The 24,828-nt window shown below is 48.9% G+C and overlaps 1 protein-coding gene across 5 annotated transcripts in view; it reads left to right on the top strand.

The window, feature by feature from the left end:
• The first annotated feature begins 1,604 nt into the window (after nt 1–1,604).
• Nucleotides 1,605–24,828, top strand: part of Kcng2 (potassium voltage-gated channel modifier subfamily G member 2) — a 68,153-nt gene continuing 44,929 nt past the window's right edge. The window contains exon 1 of one of the 5 annotated variants that reach the window (XM_039096771.2): nt 1,605–2,504. The gene's annotated coding sequence lies outside the window, so the exon portion shown is untranslated. Of the gene's footprint in view, nt 2,505–2,543; nt 3,031–3,293; nt 3,418–3,452; nt 3,557–22,272; nt 23,154–24,828 lie in introns of those variants that run through there. The other 4 variants (XM_006254947.4, NM_001107372.1, XM_017600944.3 and 1 more) reach the window with 4 other exon arrangements.

The following is a 24,828-nucleotide window of genomic DNA, read 5'->3' as shown; positions in this document are numbered from 1 at the left end:
ACCCAAATATGTCTGTGAAGGTAAAGATCTTTGAGAGTGGAATGTTGGAGAGAATACCGTGTCAATTAATAAGGCCTGGTACAAGTCACAGACTGGAATTCTGTTTAAGTAACTCTTAACTTTCCTGTGGGACAGTGGAAACGCTAGGGGCGTGTGCTGCCTGTTTGGTGGTGAAACCAGCATATGTTATAATATTATTTTTTATATTAATGAACCAAAAGTATTCTTTATGTAAAAATGACTAGGATGTTTTGATGTCAAAATTGGTGCCAAAATGTTAACAGTGGTGAAGTTTGGATGACAGAGCTGCAGGAAGTTTGCTATGTTCCCTTTTGTGGTTTTTTTTCACAAGTTGAATTTTTCTATAATTATCTTCTCTAGACAGAAACCATTCTGAAACATTACTCCTTCATAAAACCGTGGCTTTCCCAAAGCACAAACCTCACCCAAACATCAACTTCATATCATTTAGGAAAACCAAAGCAAATTTGCAGCATAAGCCCATGTTGGCAGATTCACCACCGCCTCCCATCAACTTCCCAGGGCTACCCAGCCAACAGTGTCCTGTGTCCTCCCTAATCACTTTCTGTGGAGCTGCCCAAGATACCATGGGTCCTGGGGCAGGAAGCTGGACTGGTAACCATGTCTACTGAATCCTACGTCTCAAGATCCCTCAGGTGTAGCAACACCCCTGAAACATTGTTGCAATACACGTAACTTTTATTTCGGTGTTTTTGTAACCTTTTTCTCTGTTGCCAGCGGGCCTGGCATTCCCATTAACTCATTAGCTTAGCAAAGGGAACAACACTGAACTCTCACCATTGCTCTCAGTCTACACGCAAGGACACTCAGAGAGAGGTAAAGGATACACGGACTCCTATGCAACCAGGGCTTACTTGCACTGATCTCCAAAGCACAGATGGGAGCAGTGGATACTGGGGGTGAAATCACATTAGGGTGTCTTTCCTGTTCTGTTTTGGTACGTGCGTGACACTGGTAGCAGACTGACTCACCAGTTTAAGTGTGCCACCAATTAGATTTCAATTTCAAAGGACAGGAAGTCAATGCTGGCATCCTTCTAAAACACATAGGAAATGCTGGATGGATAGAATAGCCAAGTGGGGACCAGCATTGGTGCTAGTGTGAAACCTCGGCCCACAGATGATGGTTCTTGTCAGAAACACTGACATCACTGTGGTGCAGTGCTGTGTTACAGCACACGTGTGTGTGCATGTGTGTGTGCGTGTGTGTGTGTGTGTGTGTGCGTGCTTTTAAAGACAAGACCCATACTAAGGATGAGCCACCCAACCAGTCAAGTTTCTATCTGTCCAAGGAGATAAGGAAACAGAGTAAATCTAAGGTTCTATGGCATCTGACAGGCTCACCAAAAGGGGAAATAAAAATGAATGAGGTAAAGTTTAATAGGAACAAACTGTAATGTATATTTCAAAGAAGAAGAAGAATAGCAAATAATAATAATAATAATAATAATAATAATAATAATAATAATAATAATAATAATAATACCACCCTGAAGTTTTCATCGGCTCAGGGAAACTAATCCCAACGACTGACCAGATGAGATGTAAAGACTTGGAGAGCGGAGCCAGGGCTGTCTGCAAATGTTCTGAGTGGCAGGATAGTGAGTGGTTTGGCAGAATACACACAGGTACAGTCTGCAAAAGGGGGAGAGGGAGACAGGCTAGTTCCTCTGTGTGATCACTGTGATCCAGGGACTTGGCACAAAGTAAGGGTCTAAAAGGGGTGGCTAGGGTGCAGCTGGACCTGGCCAGTACAGGGCCAGACAATAAGAGGCCCAGGACTCGCCTGGATCCCTCTGTAGCTGTGGAAACAGAGCAGCTGGGCACTGGCCGGGGCTTCCTGAGAGTTGCCTTGCTTCTCAATCTTCTTATCAATGCATCAGAGGCATTCCCAGTGGCCTCCGCCTCTGTAACTGAGTATCTAGAGGGCTGGCCAGGAGCATCTGCCCCCAGAGACAGATTGTGTTGACAAACAGAACTGTCTCAAAGGGCACAGATCCCAGGATCCCAGAAGCAGTCATTTCCTGTGGAAGGGACATGGTGGCCTGGGTTCTGGGTTGTTACAGTGCCTAGGCTCCTGGGCTCTAAATCCAACGAATGGTTTCCAAGGAGAAAACAGCCTAATCCAGGCCTAATCCAGGCCAGAAGCTGGAAAGGGACATTACCATCTCCATGCAAACAGCGACACAGTGGCCACAAGAGGCATCTGGCCACCTGTTCTATAAAAGGCCCCTGTTATAGGAAAAATCACAGACCTTCTGCTTGGTTTGTGTCTCCAGACTGCACAGTTGGGACTTGTCCATAGACTGGAAACCTACAGCTCATCCTTCTGATGTCTCTGGAGTTTGTTAGGAAGAACTTGTTTCCTTTCCTGGAGCGTGGCACTGGAGTGGTCAGTCCACACCTCTCATAGGGCATGGGGTCTGAATGAATGACTTCCTTACTTGGCATGAGCCTGTGCAGGTAAGTGTGCGTGTGCACACCAGGGTGTCTCATTATGTGTGTGCACTGTTGTTAGCTCCCATGTGTGTGGGGAGGAGGGGGACAAGTACTTAGGCATAAACCATGTGTATGTGCCTATGTGATTGTATGAGTACCCTCAGGTATATATGAGTGGTGAATGTGTGTTCTAGTGAGCATGTGAGTTCATGTGTGTGCGCCTGTGTAGCTACGCGTGCCTTTTTGAGTGCGGTCGAATGTGAGTATAGAAGCCCATGTGTTTGAGTGCCTGGGTGTGGAAGTCACGCCCTTGTCCCTCCACGGTCCCACACAATGCCCAAAGCCACAGTGGGGGGCCTCTCCCTGGGACCCGCTGGGCACGAGGGGGCGCCGCGCTACCGTAGCCGGGACGCGCTGGCCAGGGCGGCCTGGGGGCGGCTCACGGGGCGGTGCCGGACTCTGAGCAGTGGGCTCTGGGGACGCTGCGCTCCACCCGGAGGAGAGCCACGGCAGGGCACGCGGAGCAAGCAGCCGGGAGCCCGGGCAGGAGGTAAAGTTGAATTTACATTGCGTGACCCAAGTCTGTTCCGAGAGTCCCTGGGACCGCTCGGGGACAGGGGCGTAGCTGCGAAAGAGGTCTGTGCAGCGGGGCCCGGGTCCGAGCGGAGAGTAGACACCTGTCCGCGGGCGGCCACTGGCGGGAACGCAGCTCAGTTCGGGTGGCTGGCCGCGCTGCGGGCGCCGTAGCCCACGGAGGGGCGCTCGAGGGGTCGGGCTGGGCTGGGGCAAGCGGAGTGGGGCCGCCCGCGCTCCCCGCGCTGGAAGCCGGAGGATTGGGCTTGGCCGCGTGCTGCGCTTTCATGGAGCTTCTGGCGGCTGCCGGAGGCTGGGTCTTGCTGCCGTCCCGTCTGGCCGCGTCGGTTCTACCGGAGCCCGGGTAAGAAGGAGAGAGAAGGGCGAAGGAGGTTCGCACCCGGCGGCGGGGCCCAGGGTCCCCGAGAGGCGGCCAGGGCTCTCGCGGACCGGACCGGACGCGACAGGGCTTGAAGGCTGTGCGCACCGGCTTCGGCGGACAGGTGACTGGGGGGAGTCCGCGGCTCTGGTTCCCTTTCTGGTTGCACCACCCTTTACACGCGCAGTCGCGCGTTCACGCGCTTTGCACGCGCGGGTGTCCTACCACCTTGCCTCTGTAACCTCTCAGGGTTGCGGGTGTGAATTGGGTGTGGGTCCTGGCTCCCGCGTTCGAATTCTGCAAACTCTCTGTCCTCTCCGGCTCGGACAGCAACGTCTGGTCCGGACAGTGGCGCCCGGAGTGAGGAGTGCTGTTTGCTGAGGGGGTCTGAGACTGGACTGGCTGGCGTGTGCGCGGACGGTGAGCTGCTTCCTATGCGCCCGAGGATGATCGTCCAACCTCGCGATTCTTGGGGGGGAACCCACTTACGTTTGCCATCGAATGCTTATGTAGTTTGGAAGCCCCTCCATTCCAAGACTTCTGACCCTTGAAGCACTGCCCTGAGAAAGCACTGGGCTCATGTGCTGTCCTCGGAGACCCTTTTGGTCAAGTCCAAATTCTCCTGTTCCTGGACCTGGGAGATTAGGATTCAGCCTTCTTCTTGGTCCCTGGAGGTTCCAGAACTCCTCCCCACAGCCTCTGCTCTCTTTTGTCCCCTCCTTTGCCCTTGGCTAAAAAAGGTTAGGACAGCATTTGGAGCAATGGCATGCTGTGAATAATGAATTTTCATCCAGTATGGAACTCTTGAGAGTGACTAAGTAGTGGATCACATTGTGGCCCTGCCCTTGGGTCAGTTAAGTAAACCCACCAGAGCAGGAACTTGCCTTCAACAGTAACTTTCATTTCTCCCAGTGTCAGGAGGGATTCACAAGGCCCAGAGGCAATGGCTGTCTTTCCTCTCTGTCCCTCTCTCCAGGAGGACCTTCCCTCTTGGGCTAGGACTTTCACTGGGCTCTGGCTGCCTTCCGTAGCCCGTCAGTGGATTGTTTTGCTCTCTTACGCTATGAATCCTGGGGGCGTTGTGGTGCATGCAGAAGTGAAACCCACTTGCCTGGAGGTCCCTGCTCTGTACCACACACGCAGAGACACCAGGCACATGCAGTGCTGTCCAAAGAAGGCTGTGGTTTCTGGGTCTCTTTTGGGGAGACTGATGACAGTTTTCCAAGGCCAGTTGATAGATTCCCTCTGAGTCGTTCTCCTGCCTTGAGATTGCCATCATTAAAAACAAAACAAGCAAAGAGAAGTTGGGTGTCTGTGGAGGCAATGGAGGAGAGGCGAGTGAGTTCCAGGCCGACACGGATTGGAACTGTGTGGTTTTCTTTTCCTGGTGCCTAGCAGAGCCCTGCGTGGGCCAGATGCTCAGAAGGTGTGTGCCGGTTGATTAATTGTTTGAGTTATAATTAAGAGCTTCTACCTAGTGTATGGCTGGGGGCAGCATTATCATAATTACAGGTGTGTGTGCTGTAATTAGTAGGTCCTGTAAAACACAGAGGTTGGTAGGAAATGATAAAACGCTGGGGTTTACCCTGGCAAGCGCAGGACCTCAGCGTCTCTGAGTTGGAGGGGGAAGGGTTGAGGCAGATGAGGCTTGGGGTCCTCTTCACCCCTAGTTCTGGGCTTGTTTTCTGAAAGAAGTGTGTCTCACCAGGTCCCCAGAGGGCAGGATGAGCCCAGGGCTGTCTGGAGTGGGAGGTGCTGTTGGCTCAGAAACTCTATGTGGATGTGTGGGGGCAGACTCGGGGCGAGGGGAGCAGATGTGTGGCACTGATTGTGTGGGTGGCTGAAGGTGACCAGATCTGAATGATGAGGTTGGTCTCTGGTTCAGAATGGCCCTTTGGGTCTGAAGCTCAGTGCCCACGGATGATGAAGAATAGGAGCATTCTGAGATAACGCCATCCGGGGACATTGTCCCCACTGCTAGAGTGGGAGTATCTGCCGAAATAGAGACTGCCTTCAGTTGGCCCCTGCACCCATATCATGAGAAGAGCAACCATGTTGCTACGGTCTGCTTCACTGGAGCCTCCACAGTGTCTGACAGGAGCTAAGGCTTGCAGCACCCCTACCCCAGAGAGACTGAGTCAGAACTGCCTTTGACAGGATCTCGTCTTCATCTTCCCGAGCTTGAGGCACTTGGGATCCCTTTTCTGTTGCAAAGAAACATCATGAGTCTCTCAAGCCACTTTCTTCATATGTGTGTGTGTGTGTGTGTGTGTGTGTGTGTGTGTGTGTGATTTAAAAAAACTTTTATTTTATTTATATGAGTACACTGTAGCTGTCTTCAGACACACCAGAAGAGGGCATCAGACCCCATTACAGATGGCTGTGAGCCACCATGTGGTTGCTGGGAATTGAACTCAGGACCTCTGGAAGACCAGTCAGTGCTCTTAATAGCTGAGCCATCTCTCCAGCCCCATCAACTTTCTTAAGCAGAACTTCAAAAGTTCCTTTTCCCAGAGAGGCTTAGTCAGGCTAGGGAGGGACCAGTCCTTCATCCTCCAGGAAACACCTGCAGGCCCTAGAATCTCTGAGTTGAGGGGCTTAGGCTGCGGCAGACATGATGAGGTTTGGGGTCACCTTTCCCCCCTTTCTAAATAACTCAGATGGTGAAGCGGCCATCTATCATCTAGCCCATAGCGACAGTCCTCTGCAGATACAGGTTCTGCAAACCTGGGTCTTGGCGTCCACAGATGTGGGGCAGTCTGCAGTATTCATGTGGACCTCCGTCCTGGAATCATGTGGCTGCCCCAGATGACGTCCCTGCACTCCAGCTTTGGAGAGATTTGTTCATGAGTAAAACACAAACCACATCCCTTTAGAAATACCCGTTTTAATTTCATGGCGAGTTTAGAAAAAGACTAATGGAAATGTCTATGTGTGCAGAAACACTTTGTGTCACTTCCTTCTGCTGAGCAAGGGATTCTGTAGAGTAACAGACACACCAGCAAAGGTTCCAGTGGCTCTTGGGCCTTGGGCACAGCTCCCTCTCTATTACTGTCCCTGACACACCTCTTAGGTTAGTGTTTTCTCTGCTCCCACCGAGGTAGTTCCCCAAGACCTGGGCTCCAGGGAGGAACGCAGGATTCAGGCCAGGGCCGGGGAACTCAGTGATTTTCACCAATATTCTTTTTTTTTTTTTTACATTTTTTATTTATATTTCAAAGGTTAATCCCTTTCCCGGTTTCCTGTCCATAAGCTCCCATCCCATCCCCCCTCCCCTTCTTTTATAAGGGTGTTCCCCCTCCTCAACCACCCCTCCTTCCCGCCTCCCCACCCTGACATTCCCCTACATTGTGGGATCCAGCCTTGGCAGGACCAAGAGCTTCTCCTTCCATTGGTGCCCAACAAGGCCACCCTCTGCTACATATGCAGCTGGAGCCATGGGTCTGTCCATGTGTACTCTTTGGGTAGTCTCACCAATGTTCTTAACTGTAGACATTTAAATGATGGTGTTTAAATCTTAGCCTAGACCTGAGTGGTGTCTTGAAATCAAAGGCTAGAATTCAGAGGCTCCACTAGGCCTCCAAACCGTCTGGCTGTTGTGAATACGGGGGCAGATCTAACTAAATTCCATCTCTAAGAGGCAGATTTATTTTTGTCAAGGTTTGGCTGTGGTGGGAAGGGCTGTGGGATCCACTTGTGCCTGACTCTTGGCTCCGCTCTCCCTGTGACTTCCCAACTCCGGGAACTTCCTCCATCGGTTGGGCCTGTTCAGTTTCTTTGTCTCCTGTGTTGTTACTCGCTGTTCCACCTCCCAAGGAAGAGGTATCTGAGGGTCCTCCAGACGTCCTGACATCCTTACATACAAACCACTTGGCCATTACATCTCAGGCCTTGCCCTTGAGGACTCACTACCTCAGGGTGGTGAAGGTGAGGCCTGGCAATGTGGATTCTAAATAGGGGTCCTAAGTGAGTCTCCGTGTGTGTGTGTGTGTGTGTGTGTGTGTGTGTGTGTGTGTGTGTGTGTGTGTGTTACAAGCGGGTTTCTTGTTGAGGGGGATGTGAAGGCCAGAGGGTAGCATCGAGTATCTTCCTCTGTTGTGCTCTTTGCTTTTGGAGGTGGGAGGTGCTAACTGACCGGCCAGCAAAGTCCTGGGGTTTGTCTGTCTGTAGCCTTCCTCCAGCCAGTGTTAAGGCTACAGGTGCACCCCTTGATTTTGCATGGGAGCTGGGGATCCAAACTCAGGTCTTCATGCTTGTACACTGAATACTTTACCCACCGAGCCCCCTCTTCAGCTTCCTGGTGCTTTCCAGAAAAGTGCTGGCAGAATTCATCCTTGCTAGGAGGGAGCTGGGGAACACTGGCTACTTCTTCCTCAGAGCGTTAATTTAGTGACAGAGCTGCATTGTGCCCTGTCTCAGGGGAGCCGCCTTTAGACTGCATTGTGGCTCTCTTCAGGCTGACACAGAGGCCAGACATACACATCTCTCCTGGCAAATTAATAAAGAGGAAAACATGTCCCCGAGTTCCTTCGCAGCGCAGGGAAGTCAGTTTTCAACAATGTGCCTTGGCCCAGGGCTAGAACAACAAGATTAATTAAGTGGAATGTTTCTACCATTTTCTTTCCTGACATCCTCCCATACCCAGAATCTGTGCAGGGCCGCAGGGTACCAACGGGGATGCACCCCCTCCTCTATGACTGTGTGAATGTGAGTAAAGTCTTAAACTTCTGCCCTCAAACTCAGACTCTCAGACTGGAGAGGTCTTAGGGGTTAGAAACCTACCCAAGTACAGAGGTCTCCTGCCCAGGTTGGTTCCAGGGTTAGCTTTTTGCACACTCAACACTCGGAAATCACATGTGTCTCTCTGCACACCCTCATACTAAGATGTTATCAAATCCTGAGGTTGGGATGTTTATCTACAGAAGAAAAACCATGCTATTAAGGGGCATCCAGATCCCACATCTTCTGAGTGAACCCCAGCCCTTTCTTCCTGACTCAGGTCTTGTGACTACTTAATTATTTCAAAGAGTGAAACAGCAAGTGGGCTCACCTAGTCCAGAATTTAACTGTCTACATAGTTGCTGTGTTTCTGGAAGCTTCCTTCTGTGAAAGCTTTACACTTTCCATCCATAAGATTCCGCCGGGATTTAATGGGGCCCTGATCTCACATGGGAAGATGTTCTGTCTATCTGAGGTTTTCTGTCTAGTTTTGTTAGCATATAATAAGTGTACTAATGGGTTTATTATGACAGTTACCTGCATGTGTAATGTGTCTTAGTCTTACTCACAGCTCCCAATTACCTCTTCTTGTATCTCCTCATCGGGTCCCTGTCGTCTTCCTAAATAGTCCTCTTTGTCTTTTCATGTCTTCTTTGTTTTAATCTATCCAAACTGAGGGTTTTTTTTTTTTAAAGAAAAGGAAGAGGAGAAGGGGAGGAGTGAAGAGAAGGAGGAGGAGGAAAGGAGGAGGAGGGAGAGGAGGAGGGAGAGGAGGAGGGAGGAGAAGGGAGGAGAAGGGAGGAGAAGGGGGGAACTTAGAAATAGCCAAAGATAAAAGACGGAGCAAAGGGCTGGAGAGATGGCTCAGCGGTTAAGAGCACTGACTGCTCTTCCAGAGGTCCTGAGTTCAATTCCCAGCAACCACATGGTGGCTCATGACCATCTGTCATGGGATCCGATACCCTCTTCTGGTGACAGTGTACTTGCACACATAAAATAAATCTTCTTTTAAAAAACAAGGTGGGGGCTGGGGATTTAGCTCAGTGGTAGAGCGCTTACCTAGGAAGCACAAGGCCCAGGGTTCGGTCCCCAGCTCCGAAAAAAAGAACCAAAAAAAAAAAAAAAAAAAAAAAAAAAAACCAATGGGACACCTTTAAAGGGATATTTGAAAATGAGAGAGGCCTGGCATAGGAGAGGGCAGGAGGATCAGGAGCTCAGGCCACCCTTGGCTAAGTAGTGAGCCAAAGGCTAGCCTGGAACACGTGAAGCCTCAAAACAAAAGAAGGAAGAAAAATAGACTCGGAGAAAGATGTTTAGTTACAGGGACCTATGTAACGATGCCAGAACTATGAACACACACATTATTTTATTATTTGTTCCTAGAAAGAAATGGTAGCAGAAAGGCACCTAGGTAATGCCTACAGACCTCAAAGCCAGTTGACAGACACAAGTGTGCAGAAGCAAGAACAGAAAGGCAACAGCTAAACATCGAACGACACACCTTAAAATAATATTATTATTTCTTTGAGAATTCATACAGTGTAATTTGATGATATTCGCCTCCCTACTCTTCCTCCTAACTCCCCCACTCCTCTATTCTCCAAAACTTGGTGACTTGGTGTTCTCTCTCTCTCTCTCTCTCTCTCTCTCTCTCTCTCCATTTTTAATAACCTAGTCACTCCAATTCGTGTTGCTCATATACCCCTGCAGTTTGGTCAACCTGCTAAGAAGCACACACTAAAGAAAACTACCCGTCTCCTCTCAAAATCATCAACTGTCAGCTACGATGTTGATTGCCTTGGTCTTGCACAGGCAGCCACAGCAGCTGGGCACACGAGTTCAGTGGTCCTGTCACGTCAGAAGACACTGTTCGTCCCACCATCCCTGACCTCTGGCTCTTAGAGTCTTTCAGCCCCCTCTTCCACAGTCCCTGAGCCTAGAGGAGGAGGTGTGAGATAAGTGTCCCATTTGTAGCTGAACGCTCCACAGACACTTCTCTGGACTTTGACCAGTAAGTGCCTGTCTCTGTTAACCGCCTTCAGCTTCAGAAAGAAACTTCTCTGAGGAGCTATGAGATCTGTGCTAATAGATGGGTAGAGATAAATGAATATACAGGACCCTTTGATATGATGTTGATTTAGCAGAATACTAGTAGTTGGTTCACCCTTGAAGCCTGTGAGATACTCATCTGTAGGTTCTTGACCAGATTGTAATGCCAGGCATGTGTTCCTCTTGGCCTTAGATCCAATCAGAAAGCGGTTGGTTACCCTCATGACATTTGTGCCACTGTTGTTCTGTTACCCACGGTCATAAACCATGACTGCAGGTCCCACAGTTCACAGACTACTGAGGACTTTCCCCCACATCCTACTCAAGCTAGGCAACAGGAAACAGGCTTCAAGGTTAGTACCAACCGGATTTCTCCACGTCTTTTGACCATTGTATGTAATGTCTTCAGCGATATTGTGAAAACAGCTATCCTTCTCAAAGCAATCTACAGATTGAATGTAATTTCCATCAAAAATTCAAATGCCATTCTTCGAGGAAATTTTTTAAAATTGTAAAATTCATATGGGAGGGCAAATGACTCCGGAGAGCAAACAAACAAACAAACAAACAAAAAACAATAGAACAAACAATAAACAGTCTGATACAATAAGAATACAGCTGAAGGTGTCACCACACCCAATTCCAAGCTATACTACAAAACCATAAATAAAAACACTATGCTACTAGCACATGATAGACACATTGAACAATGGGACGCAGCTAAGGACTCGTTAGAATTCGTGGTTGCTCGCATTTTGACAAAGATGACCGACACACCCACTGAACAAAAGACAGCGTCTGTACCAAATGGTGTTGGGGAAACTGAGTAACTACATGTAGAGTGCAAATTGGCGAGGCTGTGGATACCAGTCTGGCAGTTCCTCAGAAAACGATCAGCAGGTCTACCTTATGACCCAACTATAACTCTCACGGGCAGGCTGCCTGGCTTGCATTTAAAAAGCAGTTAATATATTCTGCCACGTCGGCAGGAAGGCCACAGCTGATGTAGAAGAGCCCTCAACAAAACCCAACGTCTAATCAGAATGAACGTTCTCATAAATCTCTCAACTTGAGGGGGGGGAGAGAGAGAGGAAGAGAGGGGGACAGAGAGGGAGGGAGAGGGAGGGAGGGAGGGAGAAGAGAGAGAGACAGAGACAGAGACAGAGACAGAGAAAGAGAGGGAGGGGGAGGGAGGAGGAGAGAGACAGAGAGACAGAGAGGGAAAGAGAGGGTGGGGGAGGGAGGGAGAGGGAGGGGGGACAGAGAGGGGGACAGAGAGGGAAAGAGAGGGAGGGGAGAGAGAGAGACAGACAGAGAGAGACAGAGAGGGAAAGAGAGGGAGGGGGAAGGAGGGAGGGAGGGATTGAGAGAGAAAGAGAGAGAGAGAGAGAGAGAGAGAGAGAGAGGATATGAAGGGCTCAAAGTGAGGATTGAAGGCTCTCGTTAGGATTAAGAAGGCCAGGATGCCCCTCCCACTCCTCCCACTACTGCTCCTCAGTAAAGAACAGTGGGAGAAATGACAGATATGCAGGTAATAGAGGAGGAGGAAGAGGAGGAGGAGGAGGAGGAGCAATCTCTGTTTACAAATAACATGATTGCTCCAAGAAACATACATCCCAGCAAACTCGGCCCCCCAAATTCCCAGAGCTGGTGAGTGAGTGAGAACTCACACTTGTGTATGGAAACCTTGATCTTTTTTTTTTTTTTTTTTTTGGAGCTGGGGACCGAACCCAGGGCCTTGCGCTTCTTAGGCAAGCGCTCTACCGCTGAGCTAAATCCCCAACCCCGAAACCTTGATCTTTAACACCAAACGTGCAGTGCTTGTCTGGCGTGCAGTTCAGGCTTCAGCACGAGGGAAGGGGAGGAGCTGTGTGGAAGGCCATTTACAACCAACCATTCTACACAAAGCTAAACAGGGGTCCACATGATACAGAACTCTTGCAGTCTGAATGCTGCAAGTTAGAAATGTTGCTTGAGGATATCAGGGGCCTGGGGGTGTAAGGCAGGGATATTGGACATGCATACGGCCCTGGGTCCAATCCTCAACACCCCAGAAAAAGGGCAGGAAAATAAAAAGTTAGACCACGCTCATGGAAAGAAGATCACGGTACATGTATTGCCTCTCGGACTGATGGGTAGGTTAAACACAACTTGTGGGAATGTCCCCATAGGGTTTTCTAAAGGAAATACAGACATAATATACGTAGGTATATCATGCTTATTCTGAAGTTCACAGGGAAAGTACAGGCTCTAAAACACCCCCCCCAAAAAGAGCACCCCAAAGGGAGAACCCTGTCTAGAGCCATTCCAGCTGTATTCACACTTACTCTGTAGCCACCATTGTCTCCATAGTAGTATCGATCATGTCCTGGAAGGACTCGTGGATCAACGGAACAGGAGATTGTAGTCTATAAAAGAGAAAGGTGAGGCAGACTGTGGAGAGAAATGGCGCACGCTGGTGTCCCTGTCACCTCCTAACGGTAAAAGATATTCTATGGCTTTGCAGGAAGTGACCCTTGTGAGACCTGGCTGGAGGGTGCTGGGTCCTCTCCATGACAGGTGTGGGGAATCTCAACCTGCAGAGAGTGATGTGTCCACACACCACACACGGGTTTAGTAAAAAGTCCTGCACAGATAGAATTACCTCAGAAGCAGTGTCCAGCAGAGAAGGGGCTGGACTTTGAAGGGAAGACCATGGCCACACATTCGTTGCTCTGCAAAGGCTGGGCAGGGAGGGTTCTACAGAGATGTCAGGTCGGCTCTTTCTCCTTCAGAGGAGCTCAGACCCGAGGCCCAAAGGCTGCTGTGGACATGGGCCCCCTGCGGGTCAGACCCAATCCGTGGGTGATGTGGTGACCCCTTCCCGCCTCCTTCCTGCCTCTCCTTTCCCGCCCTCCGAGGATCCTCCTGGGGCAGCTCACTTCATCCCTGGTTCTCCGTTTTCATCTCCTGGAGATTATTAATTAAAATTCTTTCAGAATCAATTTTCTGAGCAAAATTGGTGTGGGAATGAGGCATTTATATAACTCCCTCACACTGTTTCTCTTCCAGAAATGGGTAATGGGCTCGTTTCAAATTGAATTAATAGATAATTAACACATGTGCAGACACAGGCAGGAGAGCAATGTGTCATTTTCTCTCTCTCTCTCTCTCTCTCTCTCTCTCTCTCTCTCTCTCTCTCTCTCTCTCTCTCTCTCTCTCGTTAAATTGTTCCTATAAAGACTTGGTCCTGACCAGTGAGGTATAAAAAGATGGTCCCTGGGCCTTTCGTAAGACCATGGAACCCTTGGAGGGTCTATTACATGGGAGCCAGGGCAGATACAGCAGCCCCGGGGGCGTTCGGACCAGTAGGAACGTGAGGGGGACTCACCGGTACCAGGTCACACATCCAGAGTTAGAAGGTGTGTCCCCAGCAGAGAAACTGCCCAAAGGCTTTTCCGGGAGGAAGTAAAAGGCATCTCGTCACCTGGTTATCACAGCGAGTGTCGCCCACTGCAACACAGTTGTCACCCCACTCCTGTTGTCACATTAGGATGACTGGCATACCTTGTCTTGTTGTAAGTTGTCACACAGTGGCACAGCGATCCTGGGCTGTCCCCAGACCGTACACACCCACAATCATTGCATTGGCTTGGCGGTTCTCATCCTCCTTGCCTTATTTCTGATAACTGCCCTCTTTGGCTTTCTGAGACTTGAGTGAGGCCTCATCTCCCAATCAGCGTCTCTCCCATCCTGAGACCTCTGCGCTTACCCTGTAACGCTTAACCCAAGACCCCGTGTCTCGGTTCTGGTTGTGAGCCTGTGAAAAGCAGGGTGAGGTGACTTCAGGTCACCAGCAGCTGTTCCTCTCCAGTTCCTTCCTGGAAGGCATGGGGCAACAGGAGCAGGAGGGAGGCTGAGCCTTTCCCGGGCCTTTTGGATGCTCCCCACTGCGCTTACCAGCTTCTTTCCTAGAGCTATGCTCAATTCCCCCAAGGCCAATTGTGACCCTGCCCTAGGTGGGCATATAATGAATCCAGAGAAACCTCATGGACCACCACAGAATCTGCTTCTCGGAGAAGAAAGTCCAGTTGAGGCATTTTCCGGGAAGGGATCTCTCTGTGGGAGCCTCCGGTAGCCATGTGGTGGAAGATGGTTAGCCTGTGGTAGCCAGGAGATCCTATGCTCCTTCTCCATTGCTCTAACCTGATAACACCTGGAGCACCTTCAGCTGTGAAAGACTCTAGGGATGAGAGGGGTGCATGGTACAGTCACACAAGCCAGGACGCCCATCCCCACAGGAAACAGCACAGCTTCTAGAAAATGTGTCTTCTAGTCCTGAACATCTAAGCAGCCCACACACAAATTACCCAAAGGCGTGGGCAGGAGTTCCACTGGGGCCCTAATTATACCATGCAGCATGGGAGAGTGTCAGGTGCCTCGGTGGTGAACGCTGCAGGGCCCGTGAAGCAGAATTCAGCTCTGGCAATGGTCCTGGGCCTGAGCCTCTGTCAGGCAACCCACCCCCACCCCTGGAAGAGCCTCACACCGCTCCACAAGCTGCCGGAATAGAGCCTCAGAGCCCAATTAGCAAGGACTGCAGCTTTAGAACCCCGCCTCTCCTGTGCTTCTTTACAAAACACTGTGTGTGTGTGTGTGTGTGTGTGTGTGTGTGTGTGTGTGTGTGTGTGAGCGTACTTTTAGAATGTGCTTTTAGCCATCTTGATGTATAATTTAGCGCCACCACTTACATTTACCATGTCATGTAACCATTACCACTGTTCCAAAACTGTATTACTCCCAATAGAAATCCTCCCCACACACAAGCACAAAGCAGGCATTCTAATCCACGCTCTGTCTTTATTATAAATGCCTGGTCTAGTCCGAGGCGTAAGCTTTTAGCATCTGAAATACCTTTCCAACTGAAATTTTTTTTATGTGAAATCTTTTTCATATATATATGAAGATCAAACATCTATTGATAACCCACGCTCAATTTTTAAAAAGATTCCTTGGCGTTTGGATCTAATTTTTACCATTAATTAAAGACTAAGGCAAATTTTCATACCATTGAGATATATATTATTTATTTTTACAAAAAAGCTTAAATCTTGGCTAAGATGGTTCTGCAGGTGGCAGGGCACCTTCGGTGTGTTTCAGAGATGTCCAGCGCTCGACCTTCATTGTAAAGAACGCTGCCTAGCGCGAGCGTTGTTCAGTACAAAATGGCAGACGTGTGTAGAACCATTCAAAACTTCCAAGGTTGTTGGAAATTTTGTGCAAATCTGGAGCCAAAAGTCATTTAATGTTTTTTTTAAAAAAGTAATTTAAGTCAGTAGCTGAAATACTGGCTTTTTAAATTAAACAGTCCAACACAACACAGCCCAAGGATGCTCTAACATGCTCAGGAACGATGGCAGGAATATATTAAAAAGTGCTTTCTGTGATTAAGCCATTGTATTTCTGTAAGGGTGGAAAGCCCTGTATGTAGACTTAAAGCCCTGCGTTTCATAGCATAGAGTGGTCATGAATCTGAGCGTAGGGATTTTAGAGTGCGTTGGTTGAGCATAGCATAATAGCACGCGTCGTGCATGCATGGTGCTAAGTGCATAGGCTGAGTGCTTTGAACCAAGGGCTGCGAGAAAGCTGCACAAGGCAACGGGAATGAGTCGTGCCAGGAATAACCTGGATTTGTTACATATTTGACTTTGTTACTGTTTGCCATCCTGAATTCGGAAACAGTTTATTGTTGTCAAATGTTTCAAGAAAAATGTTACATGAAAAAATTATGGTTCCCAATCAAAGAAGCTGGATGCTAGGGGTTGCGGTAATTGTGCAATGCAGTTCACCTATGTCATAGTGTCCTATGTGGTATGAGGCTGGACTTTCTGACCTTCTGCATACGGATGTCCCCTTTCTCAGCACCATCTGTGGGGAGACTTCCTGCTGACTTGTCTAGATTCTCTTTTCCTAAGACACCAGGATCTATGTCTTGGCTCTTTGTTCTATTTTGTTGATTAATATGTCCGGCACCACACTGCTTTAACTGCTGTAGTCTTTTAGGTCCTTTGACAATTGGGAAGGGCTCTGGTGTGGTCCTTTCATGCCAGATTATGTGGGCTACCCACAGGCCATTGAGACTCCACATGAATTAAGTTGAGCATTTTCTGTCTCTACAACACTCTCTGAGATTTTGTTCTAGAAGGACCATTCTTGCGAGGAAGTCCCAGCATGGGTGTTTGGGGTGTGAAGACTTCATTTAACACATCAAAATCTAACTCAGGGGGCTTCTGTTTTCAGGACCCCAGTAGAAAAAGTTAGGATTTTAAACACTTTTATCTGAGTTATTTTTAGACTTGCAGAAGAATTGGGAATTTGCACGGTTTTCTAAGCCACTGTCCTCCTTCGCTGGTGTCTCTCAGTGGAATTAGACCTCACTCCATCACTGCCTGTCCCTCTAATGCCACACTGTGAGGCTCTGTCTAGGACTTTATACTTCTTGGTCTCCCGCCCTTCTGCAATGGCTCCGCAGACTTGCTTGGGTCTTTATGATCTTGACATTTAAAAAGTGTTGTTCTGGGCCGTGAGGTGTTGGGACTAGATGAAGCCTTTTACCTACAGATCTTTGACTCAATGCCCACAATTCAAATGATCGTCTTCTGGTAATCTGAATTGTGTGCTGCTCCACTTCCTGTGCCTTTCGTTTGCCCTAGTGGGTTCTGTGCTTTCATAGCTATGTGTGTCCATGCATGTGTGGGATCGGAGCTCTGACTGCAGAGACAGATGCCTTTTTGGGTCCTTTTTGAAATTCTGTCCCACCTGTGCCTCAGGGACAGTGTGTGTGTCGTCACAGTCCTGGCCCACCCACCGAGGCTTCTCCCTTAGCAATATTTCTGGAGATTTGCTCCAGGATGGCCAGACCCTCCTTCCACGGATGCGCTCCTGTGGAAGCACGAGCTTACCCAGGGTCTTTCCTATCATTTGCAATCCAGAACCACTCAGAACCACTGTGCAACAAAGAATGCCTGTGCATTTGAAGTTTCTTTGTAGTGAAATCCTAGAGTTGGACAGACTGAAGACTTCTAGACTTCCTACAGGGCATGGGCACACAGTGACCTCACAGCTAAAGGGATGTCATCCCATAGTGACAAGGGGCTCTGGGGCTGTGCCAGTTGGCATGTGTCTAACTAGGGGTGAGCACAGGCATTTTCCTGACACCCTTGAGGGACACTTGTATCCTCTGACTTCCTGCTCTTGTTTCCCCCTCTTTCTCTGTGTGTTTTGGTCCTTTGTCACTCGGTTACCAAGAATTCTGTGTTCACGTTTTCCCTCAAGCTTCTTCAGTGCTCATACTTTATTATTAAGGTGTCGTCATCCAAATTAGCATATTTTGTTTCAGGGGGAAGAGGGCTGAATTTAGTTTATAAATTAATGCCAAAAGGAAAGTATCATGGGCTGGGGGGCGGTTTGGCTCAGTAGGTGATGCTGAGTTTGGACCAGCAGCACCCAGTCAAAAGCTGGGCAGGCTCATGCATGTCTGAAACCCCAGACACGTGGGGTGTGGAGCAGGAGAACTGCTGCGGTCTGCTGGTCAGCCAGTCCAGGCGAAAGTGGAGAGCTCCAGGTTCAGTGAGACCCTGTCTCAAGAGAATAAGATGGAGAAGTGATAGAATAGGATACCCAGAATCCTCATCTGGCATATGTGCACACACATGAGTCAACACACATAAACATGCATACATATACTCACACACACACACAACACCCCCCACAAACATACATGCATACATACATTCATGACAAACACACACAAACATACACATATGCTCCACAGACATACACAGTAGCAGACAAACATGAATCAACACACACACATGAATCAACATACAAGCATGCATACACACACACACACACAAACACCCCCCACACAAGCATACATACATACACATACAAACATGCACACACATGAACACACACATGCACGTACACACACACACACACACACACACACACACACACACACATACACACACCACAGATACACACAGCGGTAAAGGAGCCGGCATCACAATGTTAAGCTGTCTTGTCCAAGAACAGAGGACTGTGGTCCGTGTACTGAACCTGACTGTCCTAATAACTGGCTGGAACCCTGGACCTTACATACACTAAGCTAGTGCTTGACCACTGAGCCATACCCCTGGTCCAGTTCAAATCCAGAGTATTTCCAGAGTATTGTCATTTTTTCTGGTAAAAATTGTGCACATGCCTTGTGAAAATTATTTTTCTATATTTTTGTTGTTGTTGTTGTTGCTATGTTAAGAAGATGGTTTTTTTAGTCACCTTGCCCTCTGTTGGTTTTACGAGCAGCTATTTTTAATAAGTTCTTTTGTCCGTTCAAGGCCTGTCCCCTGGATTTTTGAGGTCTATACTCACAGTTTTGTCTGCATATAAAGGTACTCGTGCTACTCCCTGCCCACCCTGCACCTCTGTCTACCCGCTTGGCTGGTGGCTCTCAAGAACTGCCAAGTGAGGTCAACGTTGTTCCATCAATATGCCTGCTCCTGGCCTTCCTTCTTCCCCCGTTAAACACAAGAGTGGCTTCAGACCCAGCCTGACAGTTCACTCATTTTGACTCTAGACTCTCAGAGTATTTGGAGACGGCTCTCTTGGCGTCTGTGGAGATAATCATATGTAGCAGGTCATGGCGTGTTGCTTACGCTCAACTGGGAGACGTTGATGGACAGGTACAATAGCGTGTTTTTTTCTTCTGTCCTGTGGGTTCAACACTTATAGCACGAGGAACATCTTTGTTGCCCCGACTGTAGATGATGCAAACAGGCCCAGGGCCACAGAGGTCCTGAGGAGCCCTGACTCTGCTGACCTCAGGCTGTTCTTAGGCCTCATACCCAGGCTGTCCACCAGAGTGAGGAGGCAGGAAAATGGTACGTTATCATTTCACGGGACTGCGCTCTCCTATAAAAATGCTATAAGATGATATTTTTCTCTCCTAAAATTGGAATACTTTCGTTCCTTTTTCTAGTTACTAAAATTACCTGTACCCTTTGTTCAAAGGACTCTTAAAGGGAAAAACGCAACAGAGAAAAACTAAGGAAGATGTGGAAGTTGTCTAAATTGTCTCGCCCGATCTGTGCCCCACTGAAGTGTCTTTGGGCCCGCTCTGCTGTTTCTGTCACCCAGAGACCTGTTCTGTTCCAAACACTGTCTCAGGATACTGTTCTTGCTAGAACAATGGAAAGGCGGCAGAAAATATAGTCCTGAGGGCAGACTTGGGTTTGCGAGTCCGTTATAATGCCACAGGCTTGCCCCCCAAACTTGTCTCAACTATTGTCATGGGGAGTCCAGTCGTTGGGGTGCCTGTGGTCTTGGGGTGCAGGAGCACAAGGAAGAGGTGTCACTATTGGACAATGCAAAAACATTAGTGCCAAACTGAGAAGGATTTGCTGAGCATACGGTGAGGCGAGGGAGGCTGATGCTCTTAGGGAAGGGTTAGGAGCTCCAGGTCTAGGGACTGTGCATAACCCCCAAAGAGTGTCGCCTGGAAACCAGGCTGACAGGGCTTTGAGAGGCCAGCATTGGCCCTAATGCGTAGCTGCCCTCAGTGGTACAGTGTGAGTGTCACACCGAAGCAGCAGATACCCCAGAGTTGAACTGTGTGCCTTGCACCCGAGGTGATTAGCCATTTATTCGGTAAAATTGGAAATCACCAGTTAAAACCGTAATAATTAAGGGGTAGAATGTAGGGGGCAGAAGGGTATCTCAGTTGGCAAAGTGTTTGCCAGACAGGCGTAAGGAGCTGAGTCCAGATGCCTAGGGTCCATGTAAAGCCAGTCACAGCAGCACACACCTGCAATCCCAGCACTGCAGAGCAAAGTGTCTCCCTGGAGCTCATCAATGAGAGCCTGGTTCAGGGAAGACCCTGACTCAAAACGTACAGGGGCAGTCAGGGGAACTAGAGAGAGGGCTCGGCGGTGAGGACCTGGCTTCAGTTTCCAGCACCAACAAGGTGGGTGGAAACCATCTGTCACCCTAGTACCCAATATTCTCTTCTGACTTCCATATGTACCAAGCATGGATGTAATTCATATCCATACAAACATACATATAGGGAAAACACCCATATACAGAAGATCAAATAAATGTTTTTAAAATTTTATAAGTTAACTGGACAGCTGTAAAAGAAATCACCTGATGCTGATGCTCACCTCTCACCTCCAAAGACATGGGCACCTGCAAAGCACATGTGCACTCGCTCGCACACACACACACATACATAAACACACCTGCAAAGCACATGTGCACACACACATACATAAACACACCTGCAAAGCACATGTGCACGCACACACACACACACACACGCACACAAACACATGCAGAGCACATGTGCAAACACACACACATAAACACATGCAGAGCACATGTGCAAACACACATACATAAACACATGCAGAGCACATGTGCACACACACACACATACACATACACACACACACACACACACACCTGCAAAGCACATGTACACACATTCACAGAAACGCCTCACACTCCGACACCCATAAAAATAATAGATGGGACTTAAAAAAGGGAAGCGTAATTATCTGGAATGTGTGTGGTTTCTGGTCACTTTCTGTGTGGTACTTGAGTTCTTTCTGCTGTTTCTGGGGAAGCTGGCTTCACCTGTGGGTGCGGGGCACTGACCTCTGCTGGTGAAATCCCCCCTCCTTCCAGGGGCAGGTTGCTGACTACAGCAGAGACTCCTGGGAGCACAGCTGGAGCTTGAGAGTTTCTGTAACCAGTTCAGAGCACCCTGACCTTCTGTGTGTCCAACCTAGACCCTCAGTGAACCTGCATCCAACCTCGACCCTCAGTGGACCTGTGTCTAACCTTGACCATCATTAGACCTGTGTCTAACCTTGACCCTTAGTGGATCTGCGTTTACCCATGATCCTCAGTAGACCTACACCCACCCCTAACCCTCAGTGGGCCTGTGTTCATCCCTGGCCTTCAGTCTGCGTTTATCCCTGACTCTCAGTAGATCTATCTTTATCTCTTCATTTACCACTGACCCAAAATGGACCTGTGTTCACCATTGATCCTCAGTGGATCTCTGTCTATATATGGCTCCCAGTGGTTCTAAATTCATCCATGGCTCTTAGTGGATCTGTGTCCACCTCTGACCCTCAGTGGGTCTACAGTCACTCAATCCTCAGTGGATCTGTTTGACCCCTGACCCTTGGAGTGCATCCACCTTGAGTCACGGTGCATGGCCACATTTGCTCCCAGTGCCCTCTCTTCACGCCTTGCCTACACATCTGAATACCTTTCTGGTATAGGACATGGCATGGTAGTGACACACTCCTTACACCACAGGCAGGTAGGAACGGGGACCAGGAGAATTTCAAATCAGCTTCTCAGTTTCCCCATCACTGATAGCATTGCTACCTCTAGACAGTCTGCTCTCCGTTTGGCACCCAGATTGAACAATGCCCAGGTAGAGAGTTGTCTCAGCCTAGAGAAGGTTTCAGTCCAACAGGAGGCCAGGACTGGGTAGCTGAGGACTGTGACTCTCAGATGTGAAGCCTCGGGAGGGCCCAGTCCAGAGAAGGAAGAAGGGCTCTCAAAATCGACAGGGTGGTAGGAGGAGAGGGGCAGTGTTATCTCCAACTGCCTGCAGCTCCTGGATAGCTCTGTGGGCTGGACCTCAGTCCCTCATCTCTGGGCTCCACAGCAAAAAATGCTGACATAAATAACCACTTCTAAGGGGGAAATGGTCTTAACAGTGCATTTGCATACAAATACACCAATTATACTCCTCTTCCTATGTGCTGGAACAGAATTAGCAGTACAGCTATTTTGGAACACAATATTCTTAAAATCTGTAGGCATATAGGCACGCAGAGAGGCCTACATACACATGGAAATGAATTTGTTTGCACATGTATATGTACGTATACTTTCCATCTGTCTGTGTACATATCTCTGTGTGCTTATACACCCATGTGTATATCTGTCTCTGTGTGCATGTGTGTGTGTGCATATCTGTGTGTGCATATACACCCATGTTTATATCTGTCTCTGTGTGCATGTATGTCTGGATTTGTCCGTGTGGACATGTATGCATGTGTGTCTTGTGAATGTGCACGTCTGTGTGTGCTTATATAGCTGTGTGTTATGTCTGTGTAAGTTCTTGGGTCTGCACATTCATGTATCTGTGTATGTATGTGTCTTTCTGTCCATGTGCATACGTGTGTGTGTGTGTGTGTGTGTGTGTGTGTGTGTGTGTGTGTCTATGTACCCACGTGTACTTGGACATTGGGGACAAAGCCTTCAGCATATGAGTTTAGAGGGGGACATTTCATATCAAAACCATTCTGAGCATCTTTGTGTTTGATCAGTTTTTTGTGGTTATCATTTCCTGTGTGTTAGGGTAGAATAATTTTATATTTCTGAAATAGACAAAGTCAGGCATCAGATTCATTATGGTATAGCTCTCTGTAGACTGTTTCTGAAACAGAATCATGAGGTTCCGGGTCTTGCCTTGTGTTGACACCCACTTCAACCCCACTGCCACGGGGTCTGTTGCTTCATGGGGGAGGACTGTTCGTGGTGGCTTATGAAAGGCAGAAGAGACCGTGGCTGGCTCTCCCGATGAATTCCAATCTAGTCACATGTAGGATGTCACTGCCACAGCAGCTTAATAAAAACTCCTGGTGTTAGGGGAGAAACATCAGGGACTGCTTTGCTACAGAGTTTGCTGGAAAACCAGATCGTACTGAGAGCGAATTGCATCCTCCCATGGAAGTGAAAAGTCTTGGAAACAGCTGAGAACAGACACACTGTTTCCTTCTTATCCTGTTGTGGCCACAGTAGCCGGGCTGAACAGAGCACTTTTCTAAGTCAGGGAGCCGACCAAGCTCAACAGAGGACCAGCTGAATGTTCAGGGAGCAGCAAGGTAGGACCTGTGAGTCTGTGGGGGAATCCCAGGGATGAAAAGCAACCTTCAAAAGGAAGGCCATGGAGGAACGAACACGTGGAATGAACAGAGAACGACACAGAGAGGGTTCTGGAAGGGTATTCTGCTTGGTTTAGGACCCTTAGATGCCTGGCCCATGAGGCCTGTGAACTGGGTGGGAAGTCAATTGTAACAATGGTGGGGTGGAGGCCCTGTTTCTATGGAGAAGGGAGAGCCTGGGAGAGAAGCAGGGTGTGGCAGAAGGGCTGGTAAGAGAGGCCATCGCTGTGGGTGGGTGGGATTCAGAGCAGGGGCACAGCGCTGTCTGCTTTTCTTGAAACAAGAAGGATGGGGAAGACTGGGCTTTGGGTCTGAGCTTTGGGAGATGGTTCATGCCTTCTCTGGTGCGATGTCCCCAACCAACATCTGTCTAATTTCTTTTTCTTTTTCTTTTTCTATTTCGGAGCTGGGGACCGAACCCAGGGCCTTGCACTTGCTAGGCAAGCGCTCTACCACTGAGCTAAATCCCCAGCCCCCTGTCTAATTTCCTAATGGAGGACAGACTGCTAAGGAAGAGGAGCCAGTTCTGGAAAGCTGTTACATTTTCATTTGTCTTGTCAGAACTCTGCATGGAGAGACGCATTTGCACAGTGAGGACATTGTTGGGTAAAAGCAAAAACCACAGTGATTCACTTAAATGCTGTCAGGGTAGATATCAATGTCCCTGAAATGGGTCTTAACCAGGAGCCAATGCAGCTCCGAGTAACTCCGTGGGGCCCCAAAGCCCTAAGTGTGGGGAATCCAAGGCAGTGAGTGACCTCACCTGCTGTGAGGAATGGCTTGTTTCCTGGCTTCTCCACAGGCTGGGTGGCTCTGTACTAACACAGACTTTGTCATATTGTTTCAGGGGTTTGAGAGGCGTTGACAGAGACCTCATGAGATGGCAGCAGATGGAAAGGGGCAGCTAGGATGAGCCCCCACTTGGAGACCACAATCCAGGGTCAGGAGTGTGACTGTTGATACTGGAAAGGGGCAGTTGTCTGGAAAGGGGCAGTGGTCTGCCATGTACGGCCCCGAGGCAACATTAGATGGCAGATTACATGACAGTAGGGTAGAAGATAGAGTGCGGAGAGGAAGAAGCTAAGGGTGCAGTCAAGTGTGGATCCCCCGTGGTGTTCTGGGAAGGCTATGCCTGGTTATGGGCTGGAGAAGGTAGCAATGAGGGAGCTGTGTTTGAAGATAACACTGCTTCGTAGATTAAAAGCCTGCATTATGGGTGTGTGTGGGAGGGCACCATGATCCTTCAGAGATCTCGAAGCCTCCCCAACCTGCTTCACTCTCACCTGCCTGCCTTGTGGGGGCAGGTGATTAACTTGCGAGGGCCAGACGCTGCTTCTCGAAGTCTGGAGCGTGAGGCTTCCATCTTCCCCCTACAGGGAGACATGCCCTTGGGTCACCTCCGGTTGCTGCTGGAAGAATAGCAATTTCACATCCAGGAAGAAGGTCAGGGAGACTCTGGGCAGGTGGCCTCATTTCCTCTGCTTGCTGGGAAGAATGGTTGTCCACTTGCTCCTCTCAAGCAAGCCCGCTTCAGTCTGCTTCCTGAATCTCTCCCTGCAGGCTACTCTCTGCTCAGTACTGGACTCTCCTCACCTGCCTTCTTCCGTTCCCTCCT

The sequence above is a fragment of the Rattus norvegicus genome, chromosome 18, assembly GCF_036323735.1.
Source record: "Rattus norvegicus strain BN/NHsdMcwi chromosome 18, GRCr8, whole genome shotgun sequence".
Taxonomy (NCBI): Eukaryota; Metazoa; Chordata; class Mammalia; order Rodentia; family Muridae; genus Rattus; species Rattus norvegicus.
The sequence above is the reverse complement of the archived record's forward strand: the minus strand, read 5'-3'. Positions and strand labels throughout refer to the sequence as shown.